Genomic DNA, 12,424 nt, shown 5'->3' with positions numbered 1-12,424 from the left:
AACATTTCCCATTGCTTTCAATGCAATGTTTTTTCTTTATTAGACCCGGTCCTCTGCATGGCACCACTTGTGCCCAAGTTTTGCAGACAGGGTTCTTTGAAAACTATTTTTTTTAAATGTGTGGGCTCGTTCAACTATTACCCTAGTATAGGGGTCTGCAACCTTTCAAGGAAGAAGAGCCATTGTATAAAAAAATATTCTGAGAGCTGCAACACATGAATGAATATTACACCCCCCCAAACACATACATATACTGTACACACACTAATAGGTATATACTGTATAAGCAGTAACATACAACAAACTTACTTGAATCGGAATTAGGGAAAAGAAAAATATGTGGGGGAATAAAATGCATCTCACAATAATAAGTCCTTTTATTTTGTTTTCCCATTGTTTTTTCTGTGCAAAATAGTACATTACCCCTCCCAAATACACACACAAACACTACCCCCACCAAATACACACATGCACACACTATCCTCCCAAATACACACGCACACACTACCCTCCAAATACGCACACACTATCCCCCCAAATAAACACGCACACACATTACCCCCAAATACACACACTACACTCTCCAAATACACACATACACACACACACACACACTACCCCCCCAAAATACACAGACACACACACTACCACCCCCAAATACACACATACTACCACCCCCAAATACACACCCTCTACCCCCAAAATACACACACACTCCACCCCCCTAAATACACACACACTATCCTCCACCCCCAAATATATATATATATATATATATATATATATATATATAAAATATATATATATATATAAACAAAAACAAAGCAGCGCTAACACATACAGGTCATGAGACCGTTACCATCTCCCACTGTGCCTGCTGTCACTGTGACTCTGTCTGCAGTCGTTTCTGCTGTGTGTGAGCGTTCCAGCAGCAGGTCTAAAGGCAACTGGCTTTCAGAAAGGTCTCCCCCATCCATCTCAGCTGATCTGTACCAGGAGTCTGTGTGTAAAGATACCTTTACGTGAATTTTACTCTCTTTATGTCTTGTAAGTGTGTATTATCTACCTTAAAATTATTTAAATAAATTTTATTTCATCTGCATCATAAGATAATGCACTATGGGAGTGCGCTTTTTCTCTCTTTTTTCTATATATATATATATATATATATATATATATATATATATATATATATATATATATATATATATATTATATATACAGTGTTCGACAATTATATACATTTACACGCCCGGGGCGTGTGGATTTAACCTCCGGGCGAGTAAATATTGGCCCAAGCAGCACACGTGTGTTTTTTAAATTTCCCCCGCTCGCGCTGCTGTTTTTCCCGCGCTCGCGCTGGAGAAAAAAAAAAAAAGCCGGAGGCGGGTTCATGTTGTTGGGGGAGATTACCCCGCCTCCGGCTCTCTGTGCAGTGCCTTCGCTCCTCCCCCGCCTCTCAGCAACTTTCCCTCCTCAGCGCTTCCACTCCTCCCCCTTCCGGCAGCCAGCCCCTTCCACGCCTGTCTGCCTCAGGCCCCTGCAGGGCCATCTGTCGCCCACCCCACCTCCCTCCCATCGGGCCATTCGCCCCCCCTCCCATCGGGCCATCCCCCCCCCCTCCCATCGGGCCATCCGCCCCCCCTCGCATCTGGCCATCCGCCCCCCCCTCGCATCGGGCCACCCACCACCCCCTCCCATCGGGCCATCCACCACCCCCCCCCTCACACCAATCTCTCCCGGCCTCCATGACTCCCCCCTCACCCCAATCTCTCCCGGCCTCCGTGACCCCCCTCACCACAATCTCTCCCGGCCTTCGTGACCCCCCCTCACCACAATTTCTCCCGGCCTCCGTGACCCCCCCTCACCACAATCTCCCCCCGACACCCCAAATCTCCCCACTCACTCCCGATCTCACGTGGCATCTCCGCCAGGTCCCGGAAGGTCTCCACCGACAGCCACTGAGCTGAGGCTGCTGCCGCCGCCCCCATGTCCCGGCGTGTCTGACACCCGGTGACCCGCAGTGGCAGCCGCCGAGGGCGACACCCAGCCTGCCCCCCGCCTCTTCTCCCGCTCTCCGTGGGATATCTCTCTCACCCCCCCTCTCTCTCTCTCTCTCTCACCCTCTCTCTGTGTCGTCTCACACTCTGGAACTGGATATCTTACTTACCCTATATATCTTAACTGCCCTATACTACACCGAAATAACCTATACTGCTTTCTTCCAGATCTAACTAAAGCTTCACACGGAAGACATCGGAACCCCCCCTAACCCAGAAGACAGGTCGGGAACACCTCCCCTCCAATGTATAACATTGCGGGAATGAGGGTACCTGGACATTGAGGGACTGCGGATCAGGTAAGATCCGACATTTACACACACACAGACAGACACACATACGACTAATTGTAGTATAATGTAATATAATAAATACATTTATGTCAAAAATGAATGTTGTTCTGACTAGGAATTTATTAAATGTGTTTTATTTTAAAACGGGGTTGGGGGCAGGAATAGGGGCGGGGTTAGGGGCGAGTAGATTTTTTGGTTGGGCTAGTAGATTTTTGGTTTATTTGTCGAACACTGTATATATATATATATATATATATATATATATATATATATATATATATATATATATATATATATATATATATATATATACATATATATATATATACATATATACAGTGGTTGACAAATCACCAAAAAATCTACTCGCCACACAGAAAAATCTATTCGCCACCTAGTACCAAACGTGTGCTGCTTGGGCCAATATTTACTCGCCCGGGGGTTAAATCCACTCGCCCGGGGCGAGCAAATGTATAGGTTTGTCGAACACTGCATATATATATATATATATCACTACTCGAGGGGCTGGCTTCTGCAAAGCATATTAATCACCAGCTCTCCAGGCACATTATCCATAATCTGTTTCACTTACTGTTCAAATAAACATAACAATGTTTTCTTCAAGGAGCAAGTTTGGCCCACTTCCGGAAATATAACTACGAGAAACCCAATATAAAATATTCTGTACACACACACAAAAGGCAAAGAGATCGATCATAAAATAATAATAAAAAAAGGATGGATTCACTAAAAAAAGCTCAAGAACGTCAGTTTTAAAGTAAGAGATTCCACATGGTTGCATCTCTAACATGTGAGACTTATCACGGCAGCAACTTTGCATTGATAACAAAAAAATATATATAAACACACACACACACACATACACATATACTGTACACTTACTTTGGGCCTGCCTCTCTCCTGCACTGTTTTGTGTCGCCGTTCCCTACCTGCTGGGCCGCTCTGTGACATCAGCGCGCACCAGAAGATCTGGCGCACACTTCAGGCATGCGTCAGTATCATAGAGACCTGACGTGGGAAAGTGTAGGAGGCAGACCAGCAGTAGCTGGGGTGATGCCCGGCGGCAACAAGAGGCCTGACCAGCGCCGACCGGGCCCCCTCCGCAACCAGCAGCAGCACAGCGAGGGAGAGAGGCAGCAGCTAAGGAGCGGCGACCTACGGATGGAGGAGAGCTGTATGTAGGTGCGGAAAGAGCCGCAAGCGGGTCGGGAGCCGCAGCTTGCCGACCTTTGCCCTATTAAATAAGCTCTTTCAGGTGATATCCCAGCATAGCAATTAAAATGAATACTTTGGGCTCTGTGAACCAAAGGCAAAATGTTGGCGCAAACGTGTTGCAATTCTCGCTGAAATATACCTGCACCAGGCAGCATTAATGTATTAATCGTAGTTGAGCCATTTTCGGGTATGTCTGCCTGCGACGAGATGAGGGATTTATGGAGCAAGTGAGCGCAGTTACATACATTTGCATATTGGCGCAGATCTATGTATTAAAAATGTGCGGCTTGCATTACTTTTCTTGATGGTTTTTGGCTTAAGTCTTCTTGTTTAGCGCAACATGCGCCAAATGCTAAAACAGAAATACACAATTTATAAATATGTCAAGTGTCACACACAAAAAAAGCAAAAAAATGCACACAACTGCGGCAGCGCACACTTCGTAACTTCTTAACATAGGAGCTGATGTATCAAAGACTGCAAAAGTGGTGCCAAAAACTGCACCAAATGTATCAAAGAAAAAAATCCCAGTGAAAACAATGGGATTTTTGCCTTGATGAATTCAGTGCAGTTTTTTTGCTCTAGTTTTGCACCACTTCTGCAGCCTAGAAACTTTGATACATTGGCCCCATAGAGGCCTCAAGGCAAAAGTGTATCAAAGCAAACGAGGTGCAATTCTGGGGCAAAAAAATCTGCACCAGATGTGCTTCAAGAAAAAAATACCATTGAAATTTCTTTCACAAATCTGGACCAAGAATGTTGCCCCAGACTTGCCTCACTTTTGCCTTGATACATATACCCCAAAGAGTTCTTCCTTGATACATCTGGTGCAATTGTTTGCCCAGGAATTGAACCACTTTTTTTTATTGAGGGACCTCGTTACCTCTTTGTATCTGTTTGTTCATGTCCATCCTCATTGGTGAGTAAAGTAAATAGTTATGTCATTTACATAACTCTGTGCCCTTATTGTACCGCACTGCAGAATAAATTGGCGCTTTACAGACAAACAATAATAGCAAGAAGATATATGGGGCAGAGTAAGTGATTGACAAGTTTGGGGGGCAGGGGGGATATGTATCAAACTGTTCCAGCAGGAAAACGGAGGGGAAATTGGTGCAAACATACAGCACCAGATTTATCAATGTAGAAAATCCTATTGATTTAAATGGAAATGTCTTTCCTTAATAAGTATCCTCAATAAATCTGGTGCATTGATAAATAATCCCCATAGACAGTGGCAGATTTCCAATTAGGTCCGTTAGGCCTGGGCATAGGGTGGCAACATTCTGGGGTGGCAAAAATGTCTGCCCCACATACATTTGCCACGCTCTCAGGCCTATTGGTCCTGATGGGAAATCACTTACATATATCCCGGGCACCTCCTTGCTGCCGCCCTCCTGCTCCATCCGATTCGCAGTATCAAATGATGCCACGGACGTCTCGTTGCTATGGCAACGTGTTGTCACGGCGTCAGATGACATTGCGTTACCATGGCAACGAGACGCCGTGTGACGTCCGTGGCGTAATTTGACGCTGCAAATTGGAAGGAGGGGGGCTGCCCATAGACTCGTATGGTTCACATGCATAAAAGGGTTATTGCACACATTCCAGTGTTAATTTCTATGGGCTTGAATGGGAGATAACGCCTGAACGGATGTGATAACCCATACCGGCACTTCATGCATGTGCCCCTGACTGGCTGATGTAGGAAAGTCTACCAGCTGCACAAGTGGAGCAAACAACTGCAACAAATTAATCAAATAACAAAATCCCATTGGAAACAATGGGATTTTTGCCTTGATAAATTGGGTGCAGTCTTTTGCTCCAGTTTCTTTGCTCCGGTTTTGCCGCCAGGAGACTTTGGTACATCAGCCTCAATGTTTCTGACCATGGGAATTTGCCTTGTTCTTTCACTGAATGGGCACTGGCAGTGAAAGCAGAACAAGTTGCTCACCTTGACTTAAATTTGTTCTCAGCATGGTTAATCAAGCTTTTCCAATGCAAGGGTAAACCTGAAACACTGCTTCTTCTTAGCTGTGAAAGGGGACACCAATGCATTGCAGAACCCTATAGCAGTGAAGGGACTTACATTCATATATTACACCTCATCAAAACAGCATACTACATTTTGCATACTACATTTTTTTGAAATACCATAATACAGGTGCGCCGACGAGTATTCTAAAACTTGCCTAAAACTTGCCTTGGAAAATCTGGGGCTATCACCAACAAGATCCAGGTACATGCTGCATACATGCTGCAAACATTTCAGTGACATTTCTGCAGAAACTAATGGCACATCGGATTAACACAGCAGGGGTCCCTGGCAGTCCCATTCAGTTTGAATGGGACTGCCAGGGACTCCTGCTGTTAATCCGATGGGCCATAAGTCTGCCTGCAGAAATGTTGCAGCATGTACCCAGCATGTACCCAGCTGGTACCCAGCATATACCTGGTCTTGTTGGTGATTGCCCCAGATTTGTTTTAGAATACTCGTTGGCACTACAGTAGGTGAATACACATAATTTGTTAACTAAATTACATGATTAAACAATGGCTATTGTGTTAAATTTTTGACACAGGCCATAATCCAGGAGTAAAATATACTGGACACCTAACAAGCTCCTATTGAACCCCCAAAATAACCACAACATATATATAAGCATATGAGTGTCACAGAGGAGTGCTACTGAGCATGGCAATATATATTTAAAACCAGAGACAGCACATAAAACACAGACAAAGCTCAGTTTTAGCACATCCAGTGAAAATCATACACGGTACAGTGCCTAAATATATATGTATAAATATCTATTAAGTAAAATGGTCTTTTAGTTTGACATTTTTGGCCAAAATTGTTGTAAGCCCCTGAGCCAACGTCACGGCACACCACAATTCAGGGGTCCCTAACGCTAATATAAATTCTTAATAACCTGTGTAATAACAGGAAGAATGATTTATAGTAAATCTGTCAATATTAGTTGCAAAGTTCTAAGTCTGATTGAAGCCTTTATTAACCTGTACATTACCAGGAAAAGCACTCTGTATTAGAGATGTCACAACCATCCTGCAAGCAAACAAGTTCCCCTGTGTGGAAGATGCTATGGAGTGAGCCCTTAACCATTTAAACGTGGGAGGGGGTGAGCTTAAATTAAGTAGGAGGTTGCCAACCTCCAATCAGCCAGGACTAGCTGAAACACAATTGTAAAATATACTGGACACCTAACAAGCTCCTATTGAACCCCCAAAATAACCACCGTGTATAATAATACCGTGTATGATTTTCACTGGATGTGCTAAAACTGAGCTTTGTCTGTGTTTTATGTGCTGTCTCTGGTTTTAAATATATATTGCCATGCTCAGTAGCACTCCTCTGTGACACTCATATGCTTATATATATGTTGTGGTTATTTTGGGGGTTCAATAGGAGCTTGTTAGGTGTCCAGTATATTTTACAATTGTGTTTCAGCTAGTCCTGGCTGATTGGAGGTTGGCAACCTCCTACTTAATTTAAGCTCACCCCCTCCCACATTTAAATGGTTAAGGGCTCACTCCATAGCATCTTCCACACAGGGGAACTTGTTTGCTTGCAGGATGGTTGTGACATCTCTAATACAGAGTGCTTTTCCTGGTAATGTACAGGTTAATAAAGGCTTCAATCAGACTTAGAACTTTGCAACTAATATTGACAGATTTACTATAAATCATTCTTCCTGTTATTACACAGGTTATTAAGAATTTATATTAGCGTTAGGGATCCCTGAATTGTGGTCTGCCGTGACGTTGGCTCAGGGGCTTACAACAATTTTGGCCAAAAATGTCAAACTAAAAGACCATTTTACTTAATAGATATTTATACATATATATTTAGGCACTGTACCGTGTATGATTTTCACTGGATGTGCTAAAACTGAGCTTTGTCTGTGTTTTATGTGCTGTCTCTGGTTTTAAACATAATCCAGGAGTGCAAGAATTAAGATAGGGATCAGTAAGCAGAATATTTTTCCTTTGAGTAGCGTTTCTGTATCATCAGATCGTCTTCTTGGGAATACAACAAAATAAAATACGTCTTTCAATAGAATACACTGTCAGTGCTGTTTTTACTGGTTAGTTGCACAAATAAAACACGGGGGGCTTTTTGACCGATAGATTATACTGTTGCCAAAATAAAATTACTTCTCTTCTGTACATGAACAGAAAACGTATGCAAGCTAAAAGCAAAGATGCAGAGAAAGACACTGTCAAAGCATAGAAGACTATATTAAAGGAGCAATTCACTACCCCTGTCCCTGTTCTCAGAACAGCCGTCAGGTGACAAGCACAATAGCTGGACAGCGGACCCTATATTCTTTCTTGCCAGTGTGGTTAAAACAAACCCGCAATGTCATTAAAGTAACAACGCTTAAGGTGAAAGGCTTGAATTGCCCTAAAAAGAGGAGGGTGGCAATGACGGCCTTTAAGAAAAAGGTGCAGACATTCTCCTCCTGCAAGCAACCCAGTCTAGATCCCCAGATAACCCAAACTACCAAGACAGGTCTCCTTTTCCTCCGCGATGATCAAAAGAAGGGGTGTGTCAATACTGTTCCACAACCGCATTGCTTCTACACACAAAACTAAAAAAGTAGATAGGGATGGTACTGTAGATATATGATATTAGTAGGGGAATTTCATGGAAGAGACATGACTATAGCAACAGTTTATGCCCCGAATGAAAACTGTACTATGTTTCTCAGCTCATTCTTTACAACACAGAGGCCAAATCATCTTGGGAGGAGATTTTAATCTCGCATTAGACCCTGATTTAGACAGATCATCCTCACTGAAAACTGGCCCACTTAACCCTAGATCCCAGGAGGTCAAAACACTTAACTTCCAAAAAGTCTGGAAACCCTGGATCTCATACGCATGTTAGTCCAAATGGGAATTTAGGCTCTCTACTGTATGTCTGTAATCTATTGTTCTCAGTCTCTTGAAACAGTTTGGGACATGCCAAAGGTCCACCTAACATTAATTCGATCTGTCATCTAAATTGAGCCTATGCGAAGAACAAGGTTCCTTAGAAATGGGCCCGAGGCAAGACCAGGGGTCTCCACAGCCTGCCACAGCAAACTAAGTTAAATCTGTGTAAAGTACCGTAAACCATTGTTTCACTGACATGCTAACCCCCTCCTCTCCCTTTTTTATGTACCCTGACTCCCCTTCTCCCTTCCCAATACCTATTATCTGATGTTTTATTTCAGAATACCTCTGTTTGAAAAAAAATCAATACAAAACTTAAGTTGAAAAAAAGGAGCAATTCAAGCAATATCTTACATGTGTTTTTTTTTAATCAGTTCTGTATTATTAGATAATACTTACTACTTTTTTTATTTTAAAATGTAACTCAATGCCATTTTTAATGAGTTTTAATATGCTGAGCATCCTCTGATTTCTATAGCAGGCTTTAGCCCACCTCCCCAGCAGTGTAAGATCTTGGTAACACTTTCTTGTTTGTGATAATTTGTTGCCAATATGCCCAGCAGTTTGAGCTGTAAATTGTAACACTAGATAACGTTACCTTAGTAATATAAGAATACATTGTAGCTGCTGAGATACACTGACATACACATTGATTTGAAACTAAAAGGCAGCCAATTAGTGAGCCCCGGAAAACAGGATTTTTCTGATCGATCACGGGAGAACCAATTGATCGTCAGCTTAGGTAAATCGTTTTCAATAAAGGCTGCATATAATAAAACAAAAAAGTTTATTTATTTTTTATTTTTATGCTGCGTGGATTGCATAGGGTATATGTATCAAGGCAAAAGCGGTTCTATGCAAAAAAAACTGCACAAAATGCACAGTATCAAAGAAAAAAATCTTAGTGATTTCAACTGGACTTTTTTCTTTGATACAAAGTCTAGGACGTAGCTATTTTGCCCTAGAATTGCTACACTTTAGCCTTCATACAAACACCCCAATGTATGAGTTCAAATAGCCTTCTTCTGATTAGCCAGAGTAAAATAAACGTATACTGTAGGTCAACATGCTTTGGTATAAAGTTAACTACAAATACACCCCAAAAATAGTCAGAGGTGAGCACTAGCTTATCTGAACAGGTATATAAAGCTCAACCCCCTTATAACGCTGTGCATGGGGTCCAAAGAATCACATCGTGCCATACGCGGATGGCGTTAGAAATAATGTACAATTGTATGCGTTGTACAATAAAGTATTTAAGATACCAATAATCGTGTTGTAAAGTATTCATAATTGCGAAAATTGGGAGCCACGCTTGCATCGCGTAATAAGCAGATTCGCATTGTAACGGATCGCGTTATAACGGGTTCAACTGTAGCTTTCTAGCTCAGACCAGATTGTATTTGTGGTGGAACTACATATTCCAGTTGTTTCCAACGTTTTTTTTTTGGTTAAGGAACACTATGTGAAAATCTGAGGAACACCCAAGCCTCTATAAAAGTGTGCCTGAGATCAAGATGCATGATAAATTCTTCTGTATTTGATACCACTTTCAAATGACAGGAAAATTGCAGGGAACCCTTTAGGGATGCCCGGGGAATCCAAGGGTTCCTAGGAACCCTGGTTGAAAAACACTGACATATTCCATAACAAGGTCAGGTTCTGCATATCACAGACAATACTTGCAAAGAAGTGTCTTTGGTAATGTTGCCTTACTCTGGTCACACACATTTGCATGCATCATTAAAACAATTGTACCTTTGATTGTATAGCCGTTCACGAGTACATGAAATGTTGAGTTATCTGGTGCCCTAGTTCTGTCAACATGCACCTGTCAGTGTAATGCTCGCGTCCTATATCAACCACAAACGGAAATGACAAAGCTCGAGAGAAAACGATGCTGCCCAATGAAGGAAATTCTGTCGTTACCCTGTGGATGTTAATTAACCCTATCGCAGCCAGATGGGCTGACCCCCTCGGGCAGCGTATGGGTTAAGAAGATCTGCAAAGCAGTGTGTTACCGGCCACTCTGGTAGGGAAAGGGTGAAGGAGCAAGATCTGCAAAGCCTAAATGAGCACAAAAAGACATCCATCTCTCACCTTTCTCATGCCCTTCTTGTGCCTTTCTCCTCCTGCTCTACAGTCAAGTGAGAAACTAATCTCTGGGATTCCTACTACTGTGGGTAATCTCCTCCCACTAGCTGCTGGTTACTCTTTTTCGCATTGTATTTATTCATTACCCTCCTGTGATGTGTTGTTGTGGTTGACAGGAAGCCTTGCTCCTTGGTAACCAAGTACAACAACCCTGCACCGACTCTGTCCTCAAACAAGCATATTCAAATATGTAGACACAGCTACACAAATACACTCACATATGCACAAGTCAACACACATAGATATAACGTATACACACATAAATGTGTGTGTGTGTGTGTGTATATACACACACACACACACACACACACACACACACAAATGATTCCTGCGCTCCTACCAATTAGGCTAATATATGTGTGTGTGTGTGTGTGTGTGTGTGTGCGTTTGCATATAGAGACAAACACACAATCACACACACACATTGAAACAGCCATAGACTTTTATATATATATATATATACACACACACACACACACACACACACACACACACACACACACACACACACACACACACACACACACACACACACACACACACACATATAAATGTATATAATCAAACATTTATATAAATGTATATAATCAAACATTTATATACAGGTGGATAGATATGTATCTAAATACTGTATGTGCATAGACATATCAGATATACACTGCAATGCACACAAAACGTGTTGCTCTCTTAGACCCATTCACAGATTCTGCAAATAAAAAACACACTTTGTAACACAGTCATGTATGTGCACATACACTTTGACAAACTAGGAACACAGAAGCACAAATCCAGTACAAGGGATAATTCCCACTACATTGATGCATACATACTGTGATACAGTATATATAGATACAGTACAATAACGGCACAGGTGCACAAAGTCTATGCAATCACATACTGTAAAAGACACCCAGATACAACATCAGACACAGATAAGGTATCCCCCATCACACTGCATGCACACGGGTATAGAGGGGATGCCCATCATCTCATTGAGATTCCCTCAAGACTTACCAGGCTGCCCCCTCTGCTTATGAAGACAATTCCATTACACGTAACATGATGCAGGATTTCTGGAAATCAACAGCTTCTTCCCACTTCTATCATCAAATACCCTATTATGATCAGACTGTTATAGATGCAAACTGCCACTCTCACTCTGGAGGATGGAGAGAGGACACAGCCTGGAGATCTCAGAGCTGCATCGCTCTATCTCCTTGCAGTGCTTTTGCCTGCAGCAGCCTTGTCATCAACTCAATGCTGTCCTCAATTCTCTCTGTGTAGCACCAAGGCGGGGAAACAGAGGAGAAAGGGAGGGTAAGGTGGAGACTGATGTGTGGAAGGAGTGGTCTCCAACTTCCATCTACACAACCCTTTCCTACCATTGCTAATTCAGACTGGGTTGCCACAATGTCCCTACAGTAACTTGTCAGCTAAGATTTGGGGGTTAAAACGGGAGCTATTTCTGGGCATAACGTCTCTTGGCTGCAAAAGTTGGCCAATACTGGAGCATTAAAAACCTGCACCAAATGTATTAAAATGACTATTGTTTCCAAAGGGATTCTTTTTATTTGATCAATTTAGTGCTGTTTTATTTTTTTGCACCACTTTTGCAACCAGGAGACTTTGATACATCACCACATATATGTATCAAAGAAAAAAATCCTATTGAAATCAATAGGATTTTCTTGCGCTATGATGTAGGTGCAATTTTTGCCTTGA

At 42.3% G+C, this 12,424-nt stretch overlaps 1 protein-coding gene across 2 annotated transcripts in view; it reads right to left on the bottom strand.

Moving 5' to 3' along the window:
• SYNE1 (spectrin repeat containing nuclear envelope protein 1) overlaps positions 1-11,969 on the bottom strand; it is a 603,546-nt gene extending 591,577 nt beyond the window's left edge. The window contains exon 1 of one of the 2 annotated variants that reach the window (XM_075596504.1): positions 11,717-11,969. The gene's annotated coding sequence lies outside the window, so the exon portion shown is untranslated. Of the gene's footprint in view, positions 1-10,648; positions 10,784-11,716 lie in introns of those variants that run through there. The other variant, XM_075596505.1, reaches the window with a different exon arrangement.
• Positions 11,970-12,424: the final 455 nt, after the last annotated feature.

This window comes from Ascaphus truei, chromosome 4 (assembly GCF_040206685.1).
Source record: "Ascaphus truei isolate aAscTru1 chromosome 4, aAscTru1.hap1, whole genome shotgun sequence".
Classification (NCBI taxonomy): Eukaryota; Metazoa; Chordata; class Amphibia; order Anura; family Ascaphidae; genus Ascaphus; species Ascaphus truei.
The sequence above is the reverse complement of the archived record's forward strand: the minus strand, read 5'-3'. Positions and strand labels throughout refer to the sequence as shown.